General features: G+C 41.5%; 2 non-coding genes across 2 annotated transcripts; both read right to left on the bottom strand.

The window, feature by feature from the left end:
• Positions 1 to 685: 685 nt before the first annotated feature.
• On the bottom strand, positions 686 to 840 carry LOC143261281 (5.8S ribosomal RNA). Its single transcript, XR_013035443.1, has one exon. It is a non-coding gene; the product is annotated as a 5.8S ribosomal RNA (ribosomal RNA).
• A 1,329-nt stretch (positions 841 to 2,169) lies between these two features.
• On the bottom strand, positions 2,170 to 4,090 carry LOC143261274 (small subunit ribosomal RNA). The gene has a single exon (XR_013035436.1). It is a non-coding gene; the product is annotated as a small subunit ribosomal RNA (ribosomal RNA).
• Between the last annotated feature and the right edge of the window lie 17,135 nt (positions 4,091 to 21,225).

Genomic DNA, 21,225 nt, shown 5'->3' with positions numbered 1-21,225 from the left:
GTAACCCGGGTGGGGTGTTCTTTACTCAGAATATGTGCAACATCGGATCTATATAGCCATCGATACAATTCGTACACAAATGTGTCGTACGAAGAGAGAGACTTTTTTTCCTCTGGCAACATAACGGTAAGAGACATCCTTCCACACTCATAGGTTCCACTCCCTGGGGCTATGATATATATATACATATAAATTCAAATTCGAAGCAACGGTCACAATTCTACTCTATATTTTTGCGGGTTATGTGTTCTTTCGTTCAATTTCTTTCATGCGTTCGTTCGATCTCTGTACACAGTCTTCACATAGGACAGACTCGTGTAGTACGCTTTCGTGGGTTAAACCCATCTCGTTTCATTTCAGGCGACGTCGGGAGCGCGTTGAAAATGTACCAGTGAAATCTCGATAGTTCTACGGATACGAATCGTCCCGAAAAAGATTTTGTCACCGCTTCGAAGCGGTGTTTCAGACGGGCGGACGTATATAAAACATATACGACACACGACACCGCCTTCCACACTCACGCTAGTTCGAACACGATTTCCATCTCTCTCGAAGACTGTTAGACGTACGTAAAATTTCTCAATATTCATAGGACCGCGACAAACGCCGACGAAGCGCCCACCATTCGCTCGTACGTATATAGGCAACAAGTGCCATCAACGCAAGCAGTTTATAAGTACGTAAACGACCCTCAGCCAGGCGTGGTCCAGGAATTGTATCCGTGGACCGCAATGTGCGTTCGAAATGTCGATGTTCATGTGTCCTGCAGTTCACACGTTGACGCGCAATTAGCTGCGTTCTTCATCGACCCACGAGCCAAGTGATCCACCGTTCAGGGTAATTTTTCCCTTTTATTCTCTCATATATATATAATGTGTATTTGCTATCCACCACATTTTTGTGTTATATTTCGGAACAAGCCGATACCCGAAGAGCTCCAACCAGCGCGCGAAGGAGATTCGGGAGTCGTCGTACAACGACATAATTGTCCCTTAAAGAACGAGATATTTCCGTCGAAACCATATATATATGTACGAGCAAATCCAAAACCACTGTTTTCTTGCAAGTTCGACGGTCGGAGCGAATAGAACATTGAAAAGCCTTCTATCGAAGAAACACAGAGAGTATATCACCTCCAAAAACGACGGGGATATGGATATTCAAACTGGACAATTATCAACCCGATACTGGATTCGAAAAGTTTCTCTCTCCTTTCGTCGTTATTTACACCGGACGGACTCACGGCCGGCTCTAGCTGGGTGTCATATATATATACGTCCCACGCTCATGCTGCCACTAGCGCGCAACAGAGTAGGGTGTCAATGACAACGACACAGCATTGAAACGAGCTACACAAGCCGGTCTCTCTTGATACCAATGTAAACGAGCATTAAGTTATCTTCAGACTGCCCGATATTTTCGTCCTTTGGACTTTCCCAACGATTCCTTTTTTTCTTTTTTTTTTTTACACCACAGCGAAGACTTGAGGAAGCGTGATTAGCACGCTCGCATCCCTCCCTGTCCTACTACAACTGTGTGTGTGTGTGTAAAGAAAGAAAAAAGAATACATTGGCTTTCTCTCTATCGAGAAGATGGCCTACGCAACGCAGATCAAAGGCCTAATACGTGTAATATAATACGCGTCTGGCCGTGTATAAATCACGCACGAATGATCTGGTCGGGCCCAACTCTTCTCGTACGCTTATTTTTCCGTGTTGAGGCACTATCATAAAATCACACAAACCCCAACACGTGTGTGTCTTGGAAGGAAGATGGCCTACGCAACGCAGATCAAAGGCCTAATACGTGTAGTACACACGTCTGCCGTGTAAATCACGCACGAATGATCTGGTCGGGCCCAACTCTTCTCCACCACACCACATCCCAACTTTGTACATTTTTATATATTTTTGTGCGTTGGGGCACCTTCATAATCACAAACCCCAACAACACATATATCTCTCTCTCTTTGAAAGATTTGTTGTGGCCTACGCAACGCAGATCAAAGGCCTAATACGTGTAGTACACACGTCTGGCCGTGTAAATCACGCACGAATGATCTGGCGGGCTCAACAATATCTTTTTTTTTATATGAATTCTTATCCACAAACTAATCGAATTCATTTTCTCTCCTCCTCTCCTCTCTCTTTGAGATATATTGGAACATTGTAATGATCCTTCCGCAGGTTCACCTACGGAAACCTTGTTACGACTTTTACTTCCTCTAAATAATCAAGTTTGGTCATCTTCCCGGCATCATCGGCAATGCCGAAACATTGCCGCGCACCAGTCCGAAGACCTCACTAAATCATTCAATCGGTAGTAGCGACGGGCGGTGTGTACAAAGGGCAGGGACGTAATCAACGCGAGCTTATGACTCGCGCTTACTGGGAATTCCTCGTTCATGGGGAATAATTGCAAGCCCCAATCCCTAGCACGAAGGAGGTTCAGCGGGTTACCCGGGCCTTTCGGCCAGGGAACACACGCTGATTCCTTCAGTGTAGCGCGCGTGCGGCCCAGAACATCTAAGGGCATCACAGACCTGTTATTGCTCAATCTCGTGCGGCTAGAAGCCGCCTGTCCCTCTAAGAAGATTTGTTTGTACGTTGGTAGTAAAAACCCCACCGGCAGAAGCCGAGAGCCTTCGAGATACCATAATTACGTCTATTTAGCAGGCTAGAGTCTCGTTCGTTATCGGAATTAACCAGACAAATCGCTCCACCAACTAAGAACGGCCATGCACCACCACCCACCGAATCAAGAAAGAGCTATCAATCTGTCAATCCTTCCGGTGTCCGGGCCTGGTGAGGTTTCCCGTGTTGAGTCAAATTAAGCCGCAGGCTCCACTCCTGGTGGTGCCCTTCCGTCAATTCCTTTAAGTTTCAGCTTTGCAACCATACTTCCCCCGGAACCCAAAAGCTTTGGTTTCCCGGAAGCTGCCCGCCGAGTCATCGTAGGAACTTCGGCGGATCGCTAGCTGGCATCGTTTATGGTTAGAACTAGGGCGGTATCTGATCGCCTTCGAACCTCTAACTTTCGTTCTTGATTAATGAAAACATTTTTGGCAAATGCTTTCGCTTCTGTCCGTCTTGCGACGATCCAAGAATTTCACCTCTAACGTCGCAATACGAATGCCCCCATCTGTCCCTATTAATCATTACCTCGGGGTTCCGAAAACCAACAAAATAGAACCGAGGTCCTATTCCATTATTCCATGCACACAGTATTCAGGCGAAGGTAGCCTGCTTTGAGCACTCTAATTTGTTCAAAGTAAACGTACCGGCCCACCTCGACACTCAGTGAAGAGCACCGCGATGGGATATTAGTTGGACCGCCCCGTGAAGAGCAAAGCCCACCGGTAGGACGTACCACATAATGCCAGTTAAACACCGCGAGCGATGAACCGACACTGTGACACACAGATTCAACTACGAGCTTTTTAACCGCAACAACTTTAATATACGCTATTGGAGCTGGAATTACCGCGGCTGCTGGCACCAGACTTGCCCTCCAATGGATCCTCGTTAAAGGATTTAAAGTGTACTCATTCCGATTACGGGGCCTCGGATGAGTCCCGTATCGTTATTTTTCGTCACTACCTCCCCGTGCCGGGAGTGGGTAATTTGCGCGCCTGCTGCCTTCCTTGGATGTGGTAGCCGTTTCTCAGGCTCCCTCTCCGGAATCGAACCCTGATTCCCCGTTACCCGTTACAACCATGGTAGGCGCAGAACCTACCATCGACAGTTGATAAGGCAGACATTTGAAAGATGCGTCGCCGGTGCTATAAGACCATGCGATCAGCACAAAGTTATTCAGAGTCACCAAAGCAAACGATGGACGAGTGTAAACACCCGCCACCGATTGGTTTTGATCTAATAAAAGCGTTCCTACCATCTCTGGTCGGAACTCTGTTTTGCATGTATTAGCTCTAGAATTACCACAGTTATCCAAGTAAATTTTAGTACGATCTAAGAAACCATAACTGATTTAATGAGCCATTCGCGGTTTCACCTTAATACGGCATGTACTGAGACATGCATGGCTTAATCTTTGAGACAAGCATATGACTACTGGCAGGATCAACCAGGGAACTATACAATATGTATATATAAAATGGACAAAATTTAAATCCTTTTCCATCGTCGCCTGTTTCATATATATATGTCAGGTCGACACACCACTTTTCTCTTTCAAATATGTACAAGTTTTGCCACATTCCGCGCTTGTAACATATCTTCTTTAACGCTCAATTTCTTTCATTTTTCTACCATACAGATATTTTACCGTACGCCCAAAAACGTACGTATTATATTTTTGTTCTATCGTAAAATCACATTTTTCTACGTACGCCAGCTTCGTACGTTTCTATCTTTGCCTTCATAAAATCACAAGATAATTTTATCTTCAAGAGTCTCGCTATTAACATCTTGTAAGATAAATGTACGTCCCAGCTAAAACGTACAAATACTTCAAGTTAAGTAATAATATATCATCGCTATTGACAAATTTTTAAGATCCAAGACACAGTTCTCTCTATATGTTTTAATATTTTTTATGTACTCAAATATATTCAAAGGAAAAAGTACATGGGTGATGCCATAGTCGTGGAAGCGCGTACGCTCACGCTGATCTTCTGACCGCCGGAAGCACGAAACCTCTGATCTGGGCAAAATCGGCAAGCCGAGGAAGAACGGACAGGACACATGCTGGACTGGCGAGAAAGCGTGTTCTTCCGCTCGCGCTAGGCATTTCGATTTCTGACACCTCTTGATTTAAAAAATCAGTTTTTTGATAGTTTTCTCTCTCCACTGGGCTATTCATTTTAGCCACAGTTTTCAATTGGTACGATTTGCTTCCAAATCTTACAGATGCATTTTAAAAAATTTTTCCATCGCTCGGACAGAAGAGTCGATTGCTCAGTGAGTACGAGTATACATACAAAGTGCATACGGGTAACCAACCCCGTAGGGCTTGCCACATATGGGCCATTCGGTCAAAGACACCGACCCGTGGCCACGCTGTGTGGAGAAAAGTCCGTAACGTAAACGGCACGAAACAGTCAGGACCGAAGCCCCGAAGGAGCTCTGAGACAGCTTCTCGACCGAGATCGTAGAATTGGCCCAAAACCCGCTCTGCTCCGTCCGCCTCGCACGGACCGTGTATCTCTTATAGATACCGAACGGCCGGCAAGGACGCCGGCGCCGCCGGCCGAATAGCACGCGCGCTTATGAGTGTAAACCGCTGCGGCAACAGACCGCCCGGCCGTGCTGTTGTAACATAGCGCGTGAACGAACGAAAAAAATTTTTATAGTAAACATTAAAATAAATTACACTACCGTAAACTAGACAAAAAATTACACATTTTTTCCCAATATGAAAATTTTCACAAACTTTTTAAAGTCCCATCGCATCGAGTAAACTTTTTTAATAACGCGTCCGCACGATTCTAAATGCTTAATCCATATGTGAAATCGTTCACTGATCACGAATATCGTATTTAAAAAAATTACAAAAATTTATTTTTCAAAATAATCAAAAAAAACCGAAAAATCACAAGAGTAAAGTACCATTATTTTAAACAACATGTCGTTCTAAATGCTTAATCCCTATGTAAAAAAGTTATTTAAGCAAGAATATGTAATTGAAAAAAATTAGAAAAATTTATTTTAGCCGTAAATCGAAAATAATGGGGACACCGGAGCTGTTCGAAGCGCCGAGACGCGCCGCGTACGGCCGAATATTTTCTAAGTCCCAACGTACCGATCAAGAGTAAAGTACCATTTTCCTACATTAGATTTCGTTCTAAATGCTTAATCCCTATGTAAAAACGTTAGTTAAGCAAGAATATAAGGTGGCCGGCTGTACGGCGAAGCCCAACTGCCCGCTCTGTGCGGGAGCGGGCAAGCCGGCCGGCCACCGCCTCGGTAGCCGGGCGTGCCCCGCCAGCGCGAAACGCGGCAGGGGCAGTAGGGGGAGGAAATCCGCGGTGGCCAAGGCGACGGCCACCGTGGCTACTAAGCCAAAGGTGGCACCCAAAGGTGCCACCGTCGCGCCCGCGGGGGCGGATGGGGCCAAAGAGGCCCCAGACGCCACCGCTCCCGCGGCGGCGATGGAGGTGGAGGCCTGCCCGTAATGGGGCCCAAGGGCCCTATAATACAGGCCAACCTGAACCGCTCGGCCAGGGCACAGGACCTCCTGGTGCAATTCCTGGCCGAGCGGGGTGCCGGGTTGGCCGTAGCGGCGGAGCCGTACAGGATTCCCGATCATCCACATTGGATGGGGGACCTGAGCGGCTCCGCCGTTATAATATGGGTAGGCCGGCCGGGGTCCCCGGCGTGCTCCGTTATCGAGCGCGGCCGGGGATACCTGGCCGTTGACTGGGGCGGCACCGCGGTTGTGGCGATCTATGCACCTCCAAGGTGGTCCCTCGAGGAGTTTGTGCAGTATCTGGACGGGGTGGGGAGATGCGTCTCCCGCTGCCAGCCCCGTCCGGTGCTGGTTCTGGGGGACTTCAACGCCAAGTCGCCGGCTTGGGGTTCCCCCAGGACGAACCCGAGGGGCCGGGAGGTGCTTGACTGGGCGGCGGGACTCGAGCTCCGTCTTTTAAACACGGGCTCGGTCCATACGTGCGTGCGGCATAATGGGGGGTCCATCGTTGACCTTTCATGGGCAACGCCCCCCGCCGCGCGCCGTATTACGGGGTGGAGGGTGGCGGAGGAGGTCGAGACACTGTCTGACCACAGGTACATTGTTCTCGGCCTCTCCGCCGCCCCATCGACGCCCCGACGTCGCCCCGCTGATGAGGGATCGCCTCAGCCGCGGTGGGCGCTAAAGCGCCTCGACCAGGACGCCCTGATGGCGGCAGCCCACGTCGTGGCCTGGCCAGCAACACCGGCCGGGCCAGTCGACGGGACAAGGGAGGCCCAATGGTTCCGGGGCGCAATGACGTCCATTTGCGACGTCGCCATGCCCCGGGCCAGGGTTTTCCCGAGGAAGGCGGTGTACTGGTGGTCGCGCGCGATGGCGGATTTGCGCACAGAGTGCGTTCGCGCGCGACGCCAGTACGCCCGCGCCCGTCGACGACGGCGTTCCGACGTGGAGCTGGCTATCCAGCTGTATGGGCGATACAGGGAGAAGGTGGTCGCCCTGCAGCTGGCCATCAGGCAAGCAAAGAGCCAGGCCTGGCGCGACCTCCTCGGCACTATCAACCGAGATCCATGGGGGCGCCCATATAAAATGGCGATGGGACGATTACGTCCCTGGGCGCCCCCTCTGACGGAGAGCCTGGATCCGGGGATGCTCGGACGGGTCGTGGACGCGCTATTCCCCGTCAGCGGGGAGGCGTCCCGGCCCGTCCCTCAGCTAGAGGGACACGAGTGGTCCCCGGATCTGGAGGTCGCGCCGGAGGAAATGGCCGGGGTAGTCAAATGGCTCCGGGGCAAGAATACTGCCCCGGGGCCGGACGGTATCCCCGGCCGGGTCTGGCTGCTTGCCATGGGCGTCCTGGGCGAGAGGCTTAGAGGCCTCTACTCCGGGCTCCTGAGGTCCGGGGTGTTCCCGGACCTCTGGAGGAGAAGTCGGATGGTCCTCTTAAGGAAGGATGGGAGGCCTGCGGATTCTCCCTCCGCGTACCGGCCCATTTGCCTCCTGGACGAGGTGGGCAAGATCTTTGAAAAGATCATTGCTGCCCGCCTCGCCAGGCACCTGTCCCGCGTTGGCCCCGATCTGGCGGACTGCCAGTTCGGCTTCCGGGAGGGGCGATCGACGGTCGATGCAATCGACCGTCTAAAGTCCCTCTCGGACAATGCCGTGGCACGGGGCGGGGTGTGCTTGGCGGTGTCGATAGACATCGTCAATGCGTTTAACACCCTGCCCTGGTCCGCCATTAGGGAGGCCCTGGTTGAACACCAGGTGCCTCCCTATCTGAGGCGGGTAATCGGGGCCTACCTGCGGGGCAGGTGGGTGGAATACCCGGGCCGGTACGGGACGATACGGAGGGAAGTGGACTGCGGGGTCCCACAGGGGTCCGTGTTAGGACCACTCCTGTGGGACCTGGGATATAACGCGGTCCTGAAGGCCTCCCTACCCGACGGTGCCACCCTCATCTGCTATGCAGATGACACATTGGTGGTCGCCGTCGGGGACACCTTCGAGAGGACCATCCGACGAGCGGAAGTTGCGGTGGCAGCCGTCGTCGCGAGGATCCACGGTCTGGGGCTGAAGGTGGCCCCGGAGAAGGCCGAGGCCGTCTGGTTTGGACGGCCTTGGTCTCGGCCACGGGCCAGATCGTGGATCTGGGTTGGAGGAGCCTGCGTCGAGGTGAAGTCCGAGATCAAGTATCTCGGACTGATCCTCGACAGCCACTGGAGGTTCGGAGCACATTTCGGCCGCCTCGTCCCCCGAGTTGAGAGGGCGGCGGCCGCGTTAGGCCGCCTGTTGCCCAATATCGGGGGACCGGGCGATATGGTGCGCCGCCTATACCTAGGCGTGGTGCGGTCAATGGTATTATACGGCGCCCCGATTTGGGCGCCGTCCGTGAGGGCAAGCCGGCGCAGCACATTGTTGTTGCGCCGGCTTCAGAGGCAAATGGCCCTTCGCCTCATACGGGGGTACCGCACCACGTCTACCGTGGCGGCGCTTGCTCTGGCGGGAGAAATTCCCTTCGAGCTGCAGGCGGCGATGCGCGCCTATGTCTATAGGCGCATATGCATCGCTGGCCGGGCTCGGGGGGACCCGCCGGAGCAAGAGGCGGTCGAGGGCTTCGAGCTCCAGGCCCGGGGACTAGCGCTCGCCAGGTGGCATGCGGAGCTTTGTTCCCATGCCGCCGAGCGCGTCCCCGGGGCTCTCCTGCCGCACTTCACCACGTGGCGGGAGAGGCGGTTTGGCAGGCTCTCCTACCGTGCGACGCAGGTATTCACCGGGCATGGCTGCTTCGGTGTCTACCTGTGTCGCATCGGTCGGGAAGCGACGACAGTGTGCCACCACTGTGGCGCGGAGGAGGACTCGGCGCAGCATACACTGGAGGTGTGCCCCGCCTTTTCAGTGCTGCGCCGAGTCCTAACTAGGGAAGTTGGTGGCGACCTCGCTCTCTCCAGCTTAGTTGGGGCCATGCTGGAGAGCCCGACAAAATGGGCGGCAGCCATAACCTTCTGCGAACAGGTAATGTTGCAGAAGGAGGCTGCCGAGCGGGGTCGCCGTGAGCGGGGGGTGCGGCGTGTGCGCCCACGCCTAGAGCCCCCCCCGAGTAGCTGATACTAGGCTGGCGGCGGGTGTACCGGACCATGCCGGTTTAATTGCCCGCCGCCCGCCAACCGAGGATGCCCTATTTTAAAGTGGGGGCGACAAAACCGTCGCCCCCGACGGCCGCTGGTGCGGCCGTCGTGAAGAGGCGGTGTGGGGTGCGGTCCCCCGCACCGCCGAATCAAGATGATTCATGGGGGGAGGATTAATCTCCCCCCGGGACGCGGCCGGCCACCGCTCCATCCTGGTGGCCGGCCAGGCGAGGGGGAGCTGCGGTCGTGTTCTTGAAGAGTTCCCGTGGCTCCCCCGTTAATCGCCAGCGCCCTAGGCCGCCGTGGGGGTTTTAGCGGGTCGAACCCCGCACTACCCCCCCTCCGCCCTTCGGGCGGAGCGGGGGTGTCTGACCTGCAGATTTCCCCCACGTTAAAAAAAAAAAAAAAAAAAAAGTTAAGCAAGAATATCGTATTTTTAAAAAAATCTAATGATAGGATTTTCCAGAAAATTGAAAAAACCGAAAAATGTCAAGAGTAAAGTGCCATTTTCTGACATTAGATTTCGTTCTAAATGCTTAATCCCTATGTAGAAACGTTAGTTAAGCAAGAATATCGTATTTTTAAAAAAATCTAATGATAGGATTTTTCATAAAATTGAAAAAACCGTAAAATGTCAAGAGTAAAGTGCCCTTATTTTAAACATTATATCGTTCTAAATGCTTAATCCCTATGTAAAAAAGTTATCTAAGCAAGAATATGTTATTGAATAAAATGAGAAAAATTTATTTTAGCCGTAAATCGAAAATAATGGGGACACCGGAGCTGTTCGAAGCGCCGAGCGCGCCGCGTACGCCCGAATATTTTCTAAGTCCCAACGTACCGATCAAGAGTAAAGTACCATTTTCCTACATTAGATTTCGTTCTAAATGCTTAATCCCTATGTAAAAACGTTAGTTAAGCAAGAATATCGTATTTTAAAAAAAATCTAATGATAGGATTTTCCAGAAAATTGAAAAAACCGAAAAATGTCAAGAGTAAAGTGCCATTTTCTGACATTAGATTTCGTTCTAAATGCTTAATCCCTATGTAGAAACGTTAGTTATGCAAGATTATCGTATTTTTAAAAAAATCTAATGATAGGATTTTTCAGAAAATTGAAAAAACCGTAAAATGTCAAGAGTAAAGTGCCCTTATTTTAAACATTATATCGTTCTAAATGCTTAATCCCTATGTAAAAAAGTTATCTAAGCAAGAATATGTTATTGAATAAAATGAGAAAAATTTATTTTAGCCGTAAATCGAAAATAATGGGTCGAGCGAATCGGTCGATTGCGCCGAGACGCGCTATGATGCAACAGACGAGCGATTGGAACGCCCGAATATTTTCAAAGTCCCAACGTACCGGTCAAGAGTAAAGTACCATTTTCCTACATTAGATTTCGTTCTAAATGCTTAATCCCTATGTAAAAACGTTAGTTAAGCAAGAATATCGTATTTTAAAAAAAATCTAATGATAGGATTTTCCAGAAAATTGAAAAAACCGAAAAATGTCAAGAGTAAAGTGCCATTTTCTGACATTAGATTTCGTTCTAAATGCTTAATCCCTATGTAGAAACGTTAGTTAAGCAAGAATATCGTATTTTTAAAAAAATCTAATGATAGGATTTTTCAGAAAATTGAAAAAACCGTAAAATGTCAGGAGTAAAGTGCCATTATTTTAAACAATGTATCGTTCTAAATGCTTAATCCCTATGTAAAAAAGTTATTTAAGCAAGAATATGTAATTGAAAAAAATTAGAAGAATTTATTTTAGCCGTAAATCGAAAATAATGGGGACACCGGAGCTGTTCGAAGCGCCGAGCGCGCCGCGTACGCCCGAATATTTTCTAAGTCCCAACGTACCGATCAAGAGTAAAGTACCATTTTCCTACATTAGATTTCGTTCTAAATGCTTAATCCCTATGTAAAAACGTTAGTTAAGCAAGAATATCGTATTTTAAAAAAAATCTAATGATAGGATTTTCCAGAAAATTGAAAAAACCGAAAAATGTCAAGAGTAAAGTGCCATTTTCTGACATTAGATTTCGTTCTAAATGCTTAATCCCTATGTAGAAACGTTAGTTATGCAAGATTATCGTATTTTTAAAAAAATCTAATGATAGGATTTTTCAGAAAATTGAAAAAACCGTAAAATGTCAAGAGTAAAGTGCCCTTATTTTAAACATTATATCGTTCTAAATGCTTAATCCCTATGTAAAAAAGTTATCTAAGCAAGAATATGTTATTGAATAAAATGAGAAAAATTTATTTTAGCCGTAAATCGAAAATAATGGGTCGAGCGAATCGGTCGATTGCGCCGAGACGCGCTATGATGCAACAGACGAGCGATTGGAACGCCCGAATATTTTCAAAGTCCCAACGTACCGGTCAAGAGTAAAGTACCATTTTCCTACATTAGATTTCGTTCTAAATGCTTAATCCCTATGTAGAAACGTTAGTTAAGCAAGAATATCGTATTTTTAAAAAAATCTAATGATAGGATTTTTCATAAAATTGAAAAAACCGTAAAATGTCAAGAGTAAAGTGCCCTTATTTTAAACATTATATCGTTCTAAATGCTTAATCCCTATGTAAAAAAGTTATCTAAGCAAGAATATGTTATTGAATAAAATGAGAAAAATTTATTTTAGCCGTAAATCGAAAATAATGGGGACACCGGAGCTGTTCGAAGCGCCGAGCGCGCCGCGTACGCCCGAATATTTTCTAAGTCCCAACGTACCGATCAAGAGTAAAGTACCATTTTCCTACATTAGATTTCGTTCTAAATGCTTAATCCCTATGTAAAAACGTTAGTTAAGCAAGAATATCGTATTTTAAAAAAAATCTAATGATAGGATTTTCCAGAAAATTGAAAAAACCGAAAAATGTCAAGAGTAAAGTGCCATTTTCTGACATTAGATTTCGTTCTAAATGCTTAATCCCTATGTAGAAACGTTAGTTATGCAAGATTATCGTATTTTTAAAAAAATCTAATGATAGGATTTTTCAGAAAATTGAAAAAACCGTAAAATGTCAAGAGTAAAGTGCCCTTATTTTAAACATTATATCGTTCTAAATGCTTAATCCCTATGTAAAAAAGTTATCTAAGCAAGAATATGTTATTGAATAAAATGAGAAAAATTTATTTTAGACGTAAATCGAAAATAATGGGTCGAGCGAATCGGTCGATTGCGCCGAGACGCGCTATGATGCAACAGACGAGCGATTGGAACGCCCGAATATTTTCAAAGTCCCAACGTACCGGTCAAGAGTAAAGTACCATTTTCCTACATTAGATTTCGTTCTAAATGCTTAATCCCTATGTAAAAACGTTAGTTAAGCAAGAATATCGTATTTTAAAAAAAATCTAATGATAGGATTTTCCAGAAAATTGAAAAAACCGAAAAATGTCAAGAGTAAAGTGCCATTTTCTGACATTAGATTTCGTTCTAAATGCTTAATCCCTATGTAGAAACGTTAGTTAAGCAAGAATATCGTATTTTTAAAAAAATCTAATGATAGGATTTTTCAGAAAATTGAAAAAACCGTAAAATGTCAGGAGTAAAGTGCCATTATTTTAAACAATGTATCGTTCTAAATGCTTAATCCCTATGTAAAAAAGTTATTTAAGCAAGAATATGTAATTGAAAAAAATTAGAAGAATTTATTTTAGCCGTAAATCGAAAATAATGGGGACACCGGAGCTGTTCGAAGCGCCGAGCGCGCCGCGTACGCCCGAATATTTTCTAAGTCCCAACGTACCGATCAAGAGTAAAGTACCATTTTCCTACATTAGATTTCGTTCTAAATGCTTAATCCCTATGTAAAAACGTTAGTTAAGCAAGAATATCGTATTTTAAAAAAAATCTAATGATAGGATTTTCCAGAAAATTGAAAAAACCGAAAAATGTCAAGAGTAAAGTGCCATTTTCTGACATTAGATTTCGTTCTAAATGCTTAATCCCTATGTAGAAACGTTAGTTATGCAAGATTATCGTATTTTTAAAAAAATCTAATGATAGGATTTTTCAGAAAATTGAAAAAACCGTAAAATGTCAAGAGTAAAGTGCCCTTATTTTAAACATTATATCGTTCTAAATGCTTAATCCCTATGTAAAAAAGTTATCTAAGCAAGAATATGTTATTGAATAAAATGAGAAAAATTTATTTTAGCCGTAAATCGAAAATAATGGGTCGAGCGAATCGGTCGATTGCGCCGAGACGCGCTATGATGCAACAGACGAGCGATTGGAACGCCCGAATATTTTCAAAGTCCCAACGTACCGGTCAAGAGTAAAGTAACATTTTCCTACATTAGATTTCGTTCTAAATGCTTAATCCCTATGTAAAAACGTTAGTTAAGCAAGAATATCGTATTTTAAAAAAAATCTAATGATAGGATTTTCCAGAAAATTGAAAAAACCGAAAAATGTCAAGAGTAAAGTGCCATTTTCTGACATTAGATTTCGTTCTAAATGCTTAATCCCTATGTAGAAACGTTAGTTATGCAAGATTATCGTATTTTTAAAAAAATCTAATGATAGGATTTTTCAGAAAATTGAAAAAACCGTAAAATGTCAAGAGTAAAGTGCCCTTATTTTAAACATTATATCGTTCTAAATGCTTAATCCCTATGTAAAAAAGTTATCTAAGCAAGAATATGTTATTGAATAAAATGAGAAAAATTTATTTTAGCCGTAAATCGAAAATAATGGGTCGAGCGAATCGGTCGATTGCGCCGAGACGCGCTATGATGCAACAGACGAGCGATTGGAACGCCCGAATATTTTCAAAGTCCCAACGTACCGGTCAAGAGTAAAGTACCATTTTCCTACATTAGATTTCGTTCTAAATGCTTAATCCCTATGTAAAAACGTTAGTTAAGCAAGAATATCGTATTTTAAAAAAAATCTAATGATAGGATTTTCCAGAAAATTGAAAAAACCGAAAAATGTCAAGAGTAAAGTGCCATTTTCTGACATTAGATTTCGTTCTAAATGCTTAATCCCTATGTAGAAACGTTAGTTATGCAAGATTATCGTATTTTTAAAAAAATCTAATGATAGGATTTTTCAGAAAATTGAAAAAACCGTAAAATGTCAAGAGTAAAGTGCCCTTATTTTAAACATTATATCGTTCTAAATGCTTAATCCCTATGTAAAAAAGTTATCTAAGCAAGAATATGTTATTGAATAAAATGAGAAAAATTTATTTTAGCCGTAAATCGAAAATAATGGGTCGAGCGAATCGGTCGATTGCGCCGAGACGCGCTATGATGCAACAGACGAGCGATTGGAACGCCCGAATATTTTCAAAGTCCCAACGTACCGGTCAAGAGTAAAGTACCATTTTCCTACATTAGATTTCGTTCTAAATGCTTAATCCCTATGTAAAAACGTTAGTTAAGCAAGAATATCGTATTTTAAAAAAAATCTAATGATAGGATTTTCCAGAAAATTGAAAAAACCGAAAAATGTCAAGAGTAAAGTGCCATTTTCTGACATTAGATTTCGTTCTAAATGCTTAATCCCTATGTAGAAACGTTAGTTAAGCAAGAATATCGTATTTTTAAAAAAATCTAATGATAGGATTTTTCAGAAAATTGAAAAAACCGTAAAATGTCAGGAGTAAAGTGCCATTATTTTAAACAATGTATCGTTCTAAATGCTTAATCCCTATGTAAAAAAGTTATTTAAGCAAGAATATGTAATTGAAAAAAATTAGAAGAATTTATTTTAGCCGTAAATCGAAAATAATGGGGACACCGGAGCTGTTCGAAGCGCCGAGACGCGCCGCGTACGGCCGAATATTTTCAAAGTCCCAACGTACCGATCAAGAGTAAAGTACCATTTTCCTACATTAGATTTCGTTCTAAATGCTTAATCCCTATGTAAAAACGTTAGTTAAGCAAGAATATCGTATTTTTAAAAAAATCTAATGATAGGATTTTCCAGAAAATTGAAAAAACCGAAAAATGTCAAGAGTAAAGTGCCATTTTCTGACATTAGATTTCGTTCTAAATGCTTAATCCCTATGTAGAAACGTTAGTTAAGCAAGAATATCGTATTTTTAAAAAAATCTAATGATAGGATTTTTCAGAAAATTGAAAAAACCGTAAAATGTCAAGAGTAAAGTGCCCTTATTTTAAACATTATATCGTTCTAAATGCTTAATCCCTATGTAAAAAAGTTATCTAAGCAAGAATATGTTATTGAATAAAATGAGAAAAATTTATTTTAGCCGTAAATCGAAAATAATGGGGACACCGGAGCTGTTCGAAGCGCCGAGCGCGCCGCGTACGCCCGAATATTTTCAAAGTCCCAACGTACCGATCAAGAGTAAAGTACCATTTTCCTACATTAGATTTCGTTCTAAATGCTTAATCCCTATGTAAAAACGTTAGTTAAGCAAGAATATCGTATTTTAAAAAAAATCTAATGATAGGATTTTCCAGAAAATTGAAAAAACCGAAAAATGTCAAGAGTAAAGTGCCATTTTCTGACATTAGATTTCGTTCTAAATGCTTAATCCCTATGTAGAAACGTTAGTTATGCAAGATTATCGTATTTTTAAAAAAATCTAATGATAGGATTTTTCAGAAAATTGAAAAAACCGTAAAATGTCAAGAGTAAAGTGCCCTTATTTTAAACATTATATCGTTCTAAATGCTTAATCCCTATGTAAAAAAGTTATCTAAGCAAGAATATGTTATTGAATAAAATGAGAAAAATTTATTTTAGCCGTAAATCGAAAATAATGGGTCGAGCGAATCGGTCGATTGCGCCGAGACGCGCTATGATGCAACAGACGAGCGATTGGAACGCCCGAATATTTTCAAAGTCCCAACGTACCGATCAAGAGTAAAGTACCATTTTCCTACATTAGATTTCGTTCTAAATGCTTAATCCCTATGTAAAAACGTTAGTTAAGCAAGAATATCGTATTTTTAAAAAAATCTAATGATAGGATTTTCCAGAAAATTGAAAAAACCGAAAAATGTCAAGAGTAAAGTGCCATTTTCTGACATTAGATTTCGTTCTAAATGCTTAATCCCTATGTAGAAACGTTAGTTATGCAAGATTATCGTATTTTTAAAAAAATCTAATGATAGGATTTTTCAGAAAATTGAAAAAACCGTAAAATGTCAAGAGTAAAGTGCCCTTATTTTAAACATTATATCGTTCTAAATGCTTAATCCCTATGTAAAAAAGTTATCTAAGCAAGAATATGTTATTGAATAAAATGAGAAAAATTTATTTTAGCCGTAAATCGAAAATAATGGGTCGAGCGAATCGGTCGATTGCGCCGAGACGCGCTATGATGCAACAGACGAGCGATTGGAACGCCCGAATATTTTCAAAGTCCCAACGTACCGGTCAAGAGTAAAGTACCATTTTCCTACATTAGATTTCGTTCTAAATGCTTAATCCCTATGTAAAAACGTTAGTTAAGCAAGAATATCGTATTTTAAAAAAAATCTAATGATAGGATTTTCCAGAAAATTGAAAAAACCGAAAAATGTCAAGAGTAAAGTGCCATTTTCTGACATTAGATTTCGTTCTAAATGCTTAATCCCTATGTAGAAACGTTAGTTAAGCAAGATTATCGTATTTTTAAAAAAATCTAATGATAGGATTTTTCATAAAATTGAAAAAACCGTAAAATGTCAAGAGTAAAGTGCCCTTATTTTAAACATTATATCGTTCTAAATGCTTAATCCCTATGTAAAAAAGTTATCTAAGCAAGAATATGTTATTGAATAAAATGAGAAAAATTTATTTTAGCCGTAAATCGAAAATAATGGGTCGAGCGAATCGGTCGATTGCGCCGAGACGCGCTATGATGCAACAGACGAGCGATTGGAACGCCCGAATATTTTCAAAGTCCCAACGTACCGATCAAGAGTAAAGTACCATTTTCCTACATTAGATTTCGTTCTAAATGCTTAATCCCTATGTAGAAACGTTAGTTAAGCAAGAATATCGTATTTTAAAAAAAATCTAATGATAGGATTTTCCAGAAAATTGAAAAAACCGAAAAATGTCAAGAGTAAAGTGCCATTTTCTGACATTAGATTTCGTTCTAAATGCATAATCCCTATGTAGAAACGTTAGTTATGCAAGATTATCGTATTTTTAAAAAAATCTAATGATAGGATTTTTCATAAAATTGAAAAAACCGTAAAATGTCAAGAGTAAAGTGCCCTTATTTTAAACATTATATCGTTCTAAATGCTTAATCCCTATGTAAAAAAGTTATCTAAGCAAGAATATGTTATTGAATAAAATGAGAAAAATTTATTTTAGCCGTAAATCGAAAATAATGGGTCGAGCGAATCGGTCGATTGCGCCGAGACGCGCTATGATGCAACAGACGAGCGATTGGAACGCCCGAATATTTTCAAAGTCCCAACGTACCGGTCAAGAGTAAAGTACCATTTTCCTACATTAGATTTCGTTCTAAATGCTTAATCCCTATGTAAAAACGTTAGTTAAGCAAGAATATCGTATTTTAAAAAAAATCTAATGATAGGATTTTCCAGAAAATTGAAAAAACCGAAAAATGTCAAGAGTAAAGTGCCATTTTCTGACATTAGATTTCGTTCTAAATGCTTAATCCCTATGTAGAAACGTTAGTTAAGCAAGATTATCGTATTTTTAAAAAAATCTAATGATAGGATTTTTCATAAAATTGAAAAAACCGTAAAATGTCAAGAGTAAAGTGCCCTTATTTTAAACATTATATCGTTCTAAATGCTTAATCCCTATGTAAAAAAGTTATCTAAGCAAGAATATGTTATTGAATAAAATGAGAAAAATTTATTTTAGCCGTAAATCGAAAATAATGGGTCGAGCGAATCGGTCGATTGCGCCGAGACGCGCTATGATGCAACAGACGAGCGATTGGAACGCCCGAATATTTTCAAAGTCCCAACGTACCGATCAAGAGTAAAGTACCATTTTCCTACATTAGATTTCGTTCTAAATGCTTAATCCCTATGTAGAAACGTTAGTTAAGCAAGATTATCGTATTTTTAAAAAAATCTAATGATAGGATTTTTCATAAAATTGAAAAAACCGTAAAATGTCAAGAGTAAAGTGCCCTTATTTTAAACAATGTATCGTTCTAAATGCTTAATCCCTATGTAAAAAAGTTATTTAAGCAAGAATATGTTATTGAAAAAAATTAGAAAAATTTATTTTAGCCGTAAATCGAAAATAATGGGGACACCGGAGCTGTTCGAAGCGCCGAGCGCGCCGCGTACGCCCGAATATTTTCTAAGTCCCAACGTACCGATCAAGAGTAAAGTACCATTTTCCTACATTAGATTTCGTTCTAAATGCTTAATCCCTATGTAAAAACGTTAGTTAAGCAAGAATATCGTATTTTAAAAAAAATCTAATGATAGGATTTTCCAGAAAATTGAAAAAACCGAAAAATGTCAAGAGTAAAGTGCCCTTATTTTAAACATTATATCGTTCTAAATGCTTAATCCCTATGTAAAAAAGTTATCTAAGCAAGAATATGTTATTGAATAAAATGAGAAAAATTTATTTTAGCCGTAAATCGAAAATAATGGGTCGAGCGAATCGGTCGATTGCGCCGAGACGCGCTATGATGCAACAGACGAGCGATTGGAACGCCCGAATATTTTCAAAGTCCCAACGTACCGGTCAAGAGTAAAGTACCATTTTCCTACATTAGATTTCGTTCTAAATGCTTAATCCCTATGTAAAAACGTTAGTTAAGCAAGAATATCGTATTTTAAAAAAAATCTAATGATAGGATTTTCCAGAAAATTGAAAAAACCGGAAAATGTCAAGAGTAAAGTGCCATTTTCTGACATTAGATTTCGTTCTAAATGCTTAATCCCTATGTAGAAACGTTAGTTAAGCAAGAATATCGTATTTTTAAAAAAATCTAATGATAGGATTTTTCAGAAAATTGAAAAAACCGTAAAATGTCAGGAGTAAAGTGCCATTATTTTAAACAATGTATCGTTCTAAATGCTTAATCCCTATGTAAAAAAGTTATTTAAGCAAGAATATGTAATTGAAAAAAATTAGAAGAATTTATTTTAGCCGTAAATCGAAAATAATGGGGACACCGGAGCTGTTCGAAGCGCCGAGCGCGCCGCGTATGCCCGAATATTTTCTAAGTCCCAACGTACCGATCAAGAGTAAAGTACCATTTTCCTACATTAGATTTCGTTCTAAATGCTTAATCCCTATGTAAAAACGTTAGTTAAGCAAGAATATCGTATTTTAAAAAAAATCTAATGATAGGATTTTCCAGAAAATTGAAAAAACCGAAAAATGTCAAGAGTAAAGTGCCATTTTCTGACATTAGATTTCGTTCTAAATGCTTAATCCCTATGTAGAAACGTTAGTTATGCAAGATTATCGTATTTTTAAAAAAATCTAATGATAGGATTTTTCAGAAAATTGAAAAAACCGTAAAATGTCAAGAGTAAAGTGCCCTTATTTTAAACATTATATCGTTCTAAATGCTTAATCCCTATGTAAAAAAGTTATCTAAGCAAGAATATGTTATTGAATAAAATGAGAAAAATTTATTTTAGCCGTAAATCGAAAATAATGGGTCGAGCGAATCGGTCGATTGCGCCGAGACGCGCTATGATGCAACAGACGAGCGATTGGAACGCCCGAATATTTTCAAAGTCCCAACGTACCGATCAAGAGTAAAGTACCATTTTCCTACATTAGATTTCGTTCTAAATGCTTAATCCCTATGTAGAAACGTTAGTTAAGCAAGATTATCGTATTTTTAAAAAAATCTAATGATAGGATTTTTCATAAAATTGAAAAAACCGTAAAATGTCAAGAGTAAAGTGCCATTTTCTGACATTAGATTTCGTTCTAAATGCTTAATCCCTATGTAGAAACGTTAGTTATGCAAGATTATCGTATTTTTAAAAAAATCTAATGATAGGATTTTTCAGAAAATTGAAAAAACCGTAAAATGTCAAGAGTAAAGTGCCCTTATTTTAAACATTATATCGTTCTAAATGCTTAATCCCTATGTAAAAAAGTTATCTAAGCAAGAATATGTTATTGAATAAAATGAGAAAAATTTATTTTAGCCGTAAATCGAAAATAATGGGTCGAGCGAATCGGTCGATTGCGCCGAGACGCGCTATGATGCAACAGACGAGCGATTGGAACGCCCGAATATTTTCAAAGTCCCAACGTACCGGTCAAGAGTAAAGTACCATTTTCCTACATTAGATTTCGTTCTAAATGCTTAATCCCTATGTAAAAACGTTAGTTAAGCAAGAATATCGTATTTTAAAAAAAATCTAATGATAGGATTTTCCAGAAAATTGAAAAAACCGAAAAATGTCAAGAGTAAAGTGCCATTTTCTGACATTAGGTTTCGTTCTAAATGCTTAATCCCTATGTAGAAACGTTAGTTAAGCAAGAATATCGTATTTTTAAAAAAATCTAATGATAGGATTTTTCAGAAAATTGAAAAAACCGTAAAATGTCAAGAGTAAAGTGCCATTATTTTAAACAATGTATCGTTCTAAATGCTTAATCCCTATGTAAAAAAGTTATTTAAGCAAGAATATGTAATTGAAAAAAATTAGAAGAATTTATTTTAGCCGTAAATCGAAAATAATGGGGACACCGGAGCTGTTCGAAGCGCCGAGCGCGCCGCGTACGCCCGAATATTTTCTAAGTCCCAACGTACCGATCAAGAGTAAAGTACCATTTTCCTACATTAGATTTCGTTCTAAATGCTTAATCCCTATGTAAAAACGTTAGTTAAGCAAGAATATCGTATTTTAAAAAAAATCTAATGGTAGGATTTTCCAGAAAATTGAAAAAACCGAAAAATGTCAAGAGTAAAGTGCCATTTTCTGACATTAGATTTCGTTCTAAATGCTTAATCCCTATGTAGAAACGTTAGTTATGCAAGATTATCGTAT

This window comes from Megalopta genalis, unplaced genomic scaffold (genome assembly GCF_051020955.1).
Source record: "Megalopta genalis isolate 19385.01 unplaced genomic scaffold, iyMegGena1_principal scaffold0046, whole genome shotgun sequence".
Lineage (NCBI taxonomy): Eukaryota > Metazoa > Arthropoda > Insecta > Hymenoptera > Halictidae > Megalopta > Megalopta genalis.
The sequence above is the reverse complement of the archived record's forward strand: the minus strand, read 5'-3'. Positions and strand labels throughout refer to the sequence as shown.